Genomic DNA, 8,149 nt, shown 5'->3' on the forward strand with positions numbered 1-8,149 from the left:
GCCAAATGACGTTAGAAGGGAGCATTGCACAACTTTAAACAAGCATGTTCTCTAATTGATCAGCAACGAAACAACATTAATCGGGATGACTTTAAGTGAGGAGTTACTGTATACAATGAAATTCTGGGCAACTTCTATTACACTTGAACACAGTCAGGGTGTGAAAGGATCAATGGAGTCATTTTTGATGTGTGTACATTTGAAGTGGGGACACCTCTCTCCACTCATTTTCATTGCTGTTATGGCTCTAGGGCTTTGGATTAGAAGGCCCTTCCTGAAGCTCCATCAGTAGGTGAGATCCTGCAGAAGACAGATACGAGAGAGTCATTCCTGCCGGCACCTTGCAAAGGAACAAGCCTCGAACTAAACACACAGTGAAGAGACCATATGACATTCCTGGGACACCTCCACTGTTAAATCAGTGCACAGCAATGGAGGTGAAGGACACTCCTCTCACCATCCCACTTTTGGGGGTCTGTGCCTTTCACCACGCCAAGCTGTCAGCATGCGTGAGACACTAGCTTGGCAACGTTGATCCTTAGCGCACTGAAGCAGAGCTCCAGAACTCTGAGGCCTGGACTGCCGGGCTCCTCCATTTCGCCCTCTCCTGCCATGAAAATAATCTCCCACAACAAAACCACCCCTACCCACAAAGGGCCTGAAGATGTCCCTCCGCCCGTCACCCAAGCCTCAGGCCACCTTCCTACTGCTCTCACCCAATAGTCCTACCTCCTGACAGGTGCAGATGCTTATGTATACCCCCCTATATATGCCTTCTTAAAAAATGTGACCCTTCTCCTCCCTGCAGGGAAATGGTAGCTGGTAAAGATGAGTCATGTTGTGAGTTTGGGCTAACAGAGACCGGGTTGGGGGCAGGATTCTGGAATTCTTCCCTCCCCCCAAGAGCCTTCTCTGGGCTCCACTTCCCAGCAGGCAGAAATCTTCCCAGGCACTGCCGGTCAGCCTCAAGCCCTGGACACCAGCCAGTTCTCAGCTGACAGCTGAAAAGCCGCTCAGTGCTTTACAGTGCATCGGTGGGGAGGGAGGGGAAATCCAGGACAGAAGGGGGCAAAAGTCAACTTTTCCTAAAGCCGCACAAGAGCATCATTCCAGGAAGGTGCCAGTGACACAGACTGCCTGCCTCCAGCCCTAGGGTCTGGTCACCTCACCCTGTCCAGTCCCCTGGGGACCAGCCACTTTGTTCTGCATCTTCCTGTGTGAGATGATCCCGGCAGCATGGAGGGGAGAGAGGGGCTTCGTTGATGTTTGATGACAAGCCTCAGTCTCAAGTTGTGTCAGTAGCTCTGGCTGCTGTTTCACCTCCCTCTGCAGCGTGGCTGCTCCTGGAAACAACCCCTGCAAGCCGGCAGCTTGCTAGGCCAGCCTCGCAGCAGCTCTCATTAGTCTTTCAGCAGATAATCTTTCAGAAGTCACCTTCGGGGCAGAGCTGGATGGCACGGAGATTTTTCCATTGCTCCCCCACACCCAGCAGCAGCTTAGGTGGGGTTTTATGGACAGGCAGCTCCAGAAACAATGACCCTGCTTTTCCAGCCATTGAGGGACAGGAATGTGCTACTGGGAATGTTAATGTCCCTCTAGCCCCTTCTCTCGCCTTGTGAAAGGGCCTCTTGCAAACTGTGGCAAATTGCTGGCACTACTATTATGGATCTCATGCTTTCTCTTTTGGGGGGCAGGGGGAAGGGCAGGTCCAGGGCACCATTGCTTGCCCCTGAACTAGGGTATTAACTGCCCCACTAGTGTCCTAGAGTGGAGTGAGGGACCCAGGCTCACCCTCTACTCCAGGTCCCAGCCCAGGGGCCCTAGGGATAGTGGTAAACCACAAGAACTAGCGGTTCCTTCCCCTGGGCTACTTCCATCTCCTGCCCTTCAGCTTGTGGGGCTTAGAATCATAGAATATCAGGGTTGGAAGGGACCCCAGAAGGTCATCTAGTCCAACCCCCTGCTCGAAGCAGGACCAATTCCCAGTTAAATCATCCCAGCCAGGGCTTTGTCAAGCCTGACCTTAAAAACCTCTAAGGAAGGAGATTCTACCACCTCCCTAGGTAACGCATTCCAGTGTTTCACCACCCTCTTAGTGAAAAAGTTTTTCCTAATATCCAATCTAAACCTCCCCCATTGCAACTTGAGACCATTACTCCTCGTTCTGTCATCTGCTACCATTGAGAACAGTCTAGAGCCATCCTCTTTGGAACCCCCTTTCAGGTAGTTGAAAGCAGCTATCAAATCCCCCCTCATTCTTCTCTTCTGCAAACTAAACAATCCCAGCTCCCTCAGCCTCTCATCATAAGTCATGTGCTCTAGACCCCTAATCATTTTTGTTGCCCTTCGCTGGACTCTCTCCAATTTATCCACATCCTTCTTGTAGTGTGGGGCCCAAAACTGGACACAGTACTCCAGATGAGGCCTCACCAGTGTCGAATAGAGGGGAACGATCACGTCCCTCGATCTGCTCGCTATGCCCCTACTTATACATCCCAAAATGCCATTGGCCTTCTTGGCAACAAGGGCACACTGTTGACTCATATCCAGCTTCTCGTCCACTGTCACCCCTAGGTCCTTTTCCGCAGAACTGCTGCCTAGCCATTCGGTCCCTAGTCTGTAGCGGTGCATTGGATTCTTCCATCCTAAGTGCAGGACCCTGCACTTATCCTTATTGAACCTCATCAGATTTCTTTTGGCCCAATCCTCCAATTTGTCTAGGTCCTTCTGTATCCTATCCCTCCCCTCCAGCGTATCTACCACTCCTCCCAGTTTAGTATCATCCGCAAATTTGCTGAGAGTGCAATCCACACCATCCTCCAGATCATTTATGAAGATATTGAACAAAACCGGCCCCAGGACCGACCCCTGGGGCACACCACTTGACACCGGCTGCCAACTAGACATGGAGCCATTGATCACTACCCGTTGAGCCCGACAATCTAGCCAGCTTTCTACCCACCTTATAGTGCATTCATCCAGCCCATACTTCCTTAACTTGCTGACAAGAATACTGTGGGAGACCGTGTCAAAAGCTTTGCTAAAGTCAAGAAACAATACATCCACTGCTTTCCCTTCATCCACAGAACCAGTAATCTCATCATAAAAGGCGATTAGATTAGTCAGGCATGACCTTCCCTTGGTGAACCCATGCTGACTGTTCCTGATCACTTTCCTCTCATGTAAGTGCTTCAGGATTGATTCTTTGAGGACCTGCTCCATGATTTTTCCAGGGACTGAGGTGAGGCTGACTGGCCTGTAGTTCCCAGGATCCTCCTTCTTCCCTTTTTTAAAGATTGGCACTACATTAGCCTTTTTCCAGTCATCCGGGACTTCCCCCATTCGCCACGAGTTTTCAAAGATAATGGCCAAGGGCTCTGCAATCACAGCCGCCAATTCCTTCAGCACTCTCGGATGCAACTCGTCCGGCCCCAGCTTTTCTAAATAGTCCCTAACCACCTCTATCTCCACAGAGGGCTGGCCATCTCTTCCCCATTCTGTGATGCCCAGCGCAGCAGTCTGGGAGCTGACCTTGTTAGTGAAAACAGAGGCAAAAAAAGCATTGAGTACATTAGCTTTTTCCACATCCTCTGTCACTAGGTTGCCTCCCTCATTCAGTAAGGGGCCCACACTTTCAGAGGCTTCCTACCCTCCCTCTGTACAAACCAGGTGCCCCTTTACCTAGGGTCTTGGTCTTCTTAGCCCACGGCAGCAATTCTCCAAACTCTCCTCTGCTTCCCTCCAAACTGCTCTCTGCTCTAACCCAAATCCACTCTGCTTCAACACCTTCCCTTGTCTGATTGAAGCGGGGGAGGGGGGTTATCAGGTGACTGGCTTCAGGTGCTTTAATTGGCTTCAGGTGCTTTAATTAATTTATAGCAAACTTTCTTCCTTCTACTCTCCTCCTGCCCTCTGGCCAGACTGTATCACAAAATCTAGCCTCCCCCTGGGCACCTTCTGGGACCCAGCTGCCCCTGGATCTAGGAACAGCCTACAGCACTCTACCCGTCAGAGCACTGTCCAGGGGAACCTAGAGCGAGAGATTCTGAGCTTAGCTCACCCCTACATCGCATGGGGCAGCAGCATCTTAAGGGGATTCCAGCTTGTCCTGCTCGCCTCTCTGGGCTTCCAGCAGGATTGGGCAGCTTGAGGTTGCATCTACAATGTGCTGAGTCACACACCTCCCCCCCCCCCCCCCCCGCCAGCTGTGCTTGTTACATCTACTTTCCTAGCCCACCTGAGGGTCCCCCAGCAGAGAAGAGGCTATGGCCCCCTTCCCCAGTTTTCTTCCAGCTGATGCCCTGGGTGCTAGTGAATGGTCTCCATGTTAGGCCTCGGTTTTACTGCTGCTGTGCCCCGTCAAGCCACGTCCATTGAGTGAAGGGGATTCAACAGCTGCTCTAGACATCATGCCCCTTTGGAAATTCTCTGCGTATGAAGAGGCTACCCCCTGGCTGGCAGAGAAGGCGTTAAAATGGGCCATTCCACTCCCCCATTCCCCCCCCCACCCCACCTCTCTCTCTCTCTCTCTCTCCCCTCTCTCTCTCTCTCTTTCTCCCATCTGGATAACAAAGCCAAGAACTAGAAGAGCCTGGCCATGGATTTCAGCCCTAGAGGTGAGCCATCCAGTTCAGGGTTAAGGGTGATCACAGGGCAGCATGGGGGAAGCTTATACTGGTGCTGCCCTTGCTGTACCTATTTGGGGAGCAAACAGATGTGAGTCTCCAGCAGTCTGTTAATCTGGCTCCTCTCCCCAGCAGTCAATCCCCCAGAAACCTTGTAAAGCCAAGGAAAACGCAAACCCCTGGGAGAGGAGCAGCAGCTGCTGTCCTCCTGGCTTCATAGCTAGACCTGCCAAGGAACCCAGCCATGTGGGAGAAGAGTGGGTGTGATGGCTTAGCTGCACTCAATGACCTTACTGTGTAGATCCAACCCCAGATTATAAGTGGGAGAGGATGTGCGGAGGTGGCTTTGGACAGAGTTTGACAAGTGCAAAGCCCAGAGGGGCCTTTCCCTCAGCCCCAGGAAAGTGATTATTATGTACCACTCCTAATGGTTTGAACTCTGTGAGGCAGGCGCTGTGTTTTGTGGCCTGGCAGCCAAACCAGATGATTATTGTCCTATTGTGTAGGGCTCCTGCGTCTTGCAGGCTGCCTGAAAAATAGCCACTTATACCTCTGATGTTGCCATACTGATCACTTCGTTGTCCTGGCTTCTGTCCTCTTCTCGCACGAGTGCCCCCTGTCAGGCTGGTGCAAACTGGACTTCCGTCTGTGCTAAGGGATGGGAGCATCCTCAAAGCCCTGGGTACAAGCTACCAGAAGAGAGTCATGCAGCTAACACACGCAGCAACTGGACAGCAAAAGCCGATCATTAAGCAGCTTTGTTCTGTATCGAAAGCCCCATTAAGAAGATACGTTGACCAGATAAAAAAAACTCCAGGGCCAGGAACAAAAGTTCAAGAGTCCAGGGCATTCCATTCCGCTCCTCTAAGTGCTTTTGTGGCTTGCTGTACTTAGAATAATAATCATCTAAATGGGACTGACCACTGTCCAGACTCTCCAAGCTTACTCTTTCCCCTTTCTCCCCCCCCCCCGCCCCCGGCCCCGTTAAACCTACTTTCTCCTCACACCCGCCAGTCCTGCTGGGTGGTAACTTCTCCCACTCGCCGTCCTCCTGGCTGCCACAGCGTTCCATACTCCCAGAAAACTTTGGCAAGCACTTCCCGGCTAATGTCGTTCAAACATTTCGTGCCGCTCTGCACGGTTTAAAATAACAATGTGGTATTTGGCGCCAGCCTTTGCGCTGGAGGAAATGGAGGCCTCGGCCTTGTGGTCTGACGCACAAGATGATTTCCCCGCATTGAGCCAGGATGTCGGGGCATGACCAAAGAAGAGTTCAGCATGTCTCTTATGCTTCCTTCTTTAAAGAAGAGGGAACATGGTGGGAAAAGAGAGGACGTAGGTGCTGTCACTGAACTTCTACTGCACTTCAGTGCTGAGGTGAGTCCTTCAAAGCAACGCCACCCCCCCCCCACTCTAAACACACCTCCCTCGCCAGTGTTCACACAGGGCAGCGAGGGGTAGTGCCCAGCATGGCCAGGAAGGGGGTGATGGTTCCATTCCTGGCCTGTGCTCTCTCTCACTGTAGGCCTGGGAAGAACTGAGGGGTGTCCAAATGAGGCAGTTTGCCTAGCTTGGAAAGCGGGGCAGCACCTCACATTGCACAACGGCGGCGCCTTGTGGCCCATTCAAGCCGCAAGATTTAACCGCTTTGAAGATAGCCCTGCCCAGGCCCATTCACCCTAAAGGTCAGTAGCTATAACATGAGGCTTTAAAGGTAGCAAAGGACAGGTTTGTGATTAGGCCGCTAGCTTGGTACTCATGATCTGGGTGCAATTCCCAGCATTGCCGGCGTGACCTTTGGCAAGTCACTTAATATCTGTGCCTCAGCTCTCCGTCTGTCAAATGGAGATAATATGTACTTTGGTCTATTTAGACTATGAGCTCTTTCAGGGCAGGACTGTCTCTCCCTCTGTATGTACAACACCTAGCACAACGGAGGCCCTGGCTGAGCCTGGAGCCCCAGCTGCCACGCTATGATGAATGAATAAAACTGACTAAGAGGCGGTCAGTCTGGAAGCAGAGAGCTAGGCAGAGGACAGGCTTCTGAGGCAACAAGTGCAAAAGTTCTCAATCCTCCTTTGCCGCCAGGCAGAAACCAGCCCTCAGTCCCGGAGGGTCTTTATCCTGAACTGACCCCTGCATTTTTTTTATCTCGAAAGGAATTCAGAAATGGCTTTTAGCCAGAAGCCTAGCGTACCCGCTGCCCTTATTTAAATCTCTAGCCACTTCCCAAAGGTCGGCGGGCTGTTTGTCTTGTTCATGTGCTATAATTAGAAAGAAACGGTATTTCTGTCAATCTCAAATGATTGCAGCCCTTCAGAGGCACTTTGCTAGTGGGGGTTCCTTTGGCCTGCTAACAACTAGGCTGCAGGGGCTTGATTGAATGCTTGGGGTGGGGCTGAGTATCCTGTATAGCATCCCTTAAAAAAAAAAAAAAAAAAAAGGAAAAAAAAAAAAAAAAGCCAAGTAGTCTGCAGTAATGGTCCCCAGCCCTGCATTTTACAGTGATGTGACTTCAGTGATCTGGATCCTTACAGCTGATATTTTTATTAGTGACATGTCCTGAGTTTCTCTTTGACATTTTAAAACAGGGGTGGGAAAACTACAGCCTAGGGGCAGCATCCGGCCCTTCAGACGTTTTTATCCGGCGCTCGAGCTCCTACCGGGGAGCAGAGGCTTGCTCTGTGCACTCCTAAAAGCAGCAGCATGTCCCCTCTCCGGCTCCTATGCGTAGGGGTAGCTGAGGGGCTCAGCTCTGCACTCCACCTCTGCATCTCCCATTGGCTGGGAACCACAGCCAATGGGAGCTGCAGAGGCGGTGACCACAGACAGGGCAGCGCGCAGAGCTGCCTGGCCGCGCCTCCATGTAGGAGCCGGAGAAGGGACATGCTGCTGCTTCTGAGAGCTGCTTGAGGTAAGCACTGCCTGGAGCCTGCAGCACCCTAACCCCCTCCAGCACCCTAACCCCTTGCCCCACCCCAATCTCCCTCCCGCCCTCCTAATGTCTCGGTTCCACCCTCCTGCACCCCAGAGCCCACACCCCAGCCAGAGCCCTCACCCCCCTACCTGCACCCCTGCCCCAGCCCGGAGCCCCCTCCTGCACCCTGAACTCATTTCTGGCCCCACCCCAGAGCCCGCATCCCTAGCCGGAGCCCTCACCCCAACCACCAGCACCCCAACCCCCAATTTTATGAGCATTCATGGCCCACCATACAATTTCTCTACCCAGATGTGGCCCACGGGCCAAAAAGTTTGCCCACCCCTGTTTTAAAACATATTAGGCCCAGCATCTGCTACAACGCAGAGTTCTAACCCACAAGCAGAGGGGATGGCGCTCTTTGGTCACAAACTCCCGGCTTCCATCAGCTTTGCACTGCCTCTATGCATCCGTGTGCAAGGCTCTGCATGTGGGGGAAATTAAATAATCAGCCCACTCTGTTTTGGTATTTAAAATAGGAGAGCACACAGAGTGGCTGAGCCAAAGCCCCCTGAAGTCGAAGGGTGTCTTTCTAATGATGCCAGTG

Source organism: Natator depressus, chromosome 6 (assembly GCF_965152275.1).
Source record: "Natator depressus isolate rNatDep1 chromosome 6, rNatDep2.hap1, whole genome shotgun sequence".
In the NCBI taxonomy this organism is placed as follows: Eukaryota; Metazoa; Chordata; order Testudines; family Cheloniidae; genus Natator; species Natator depressus.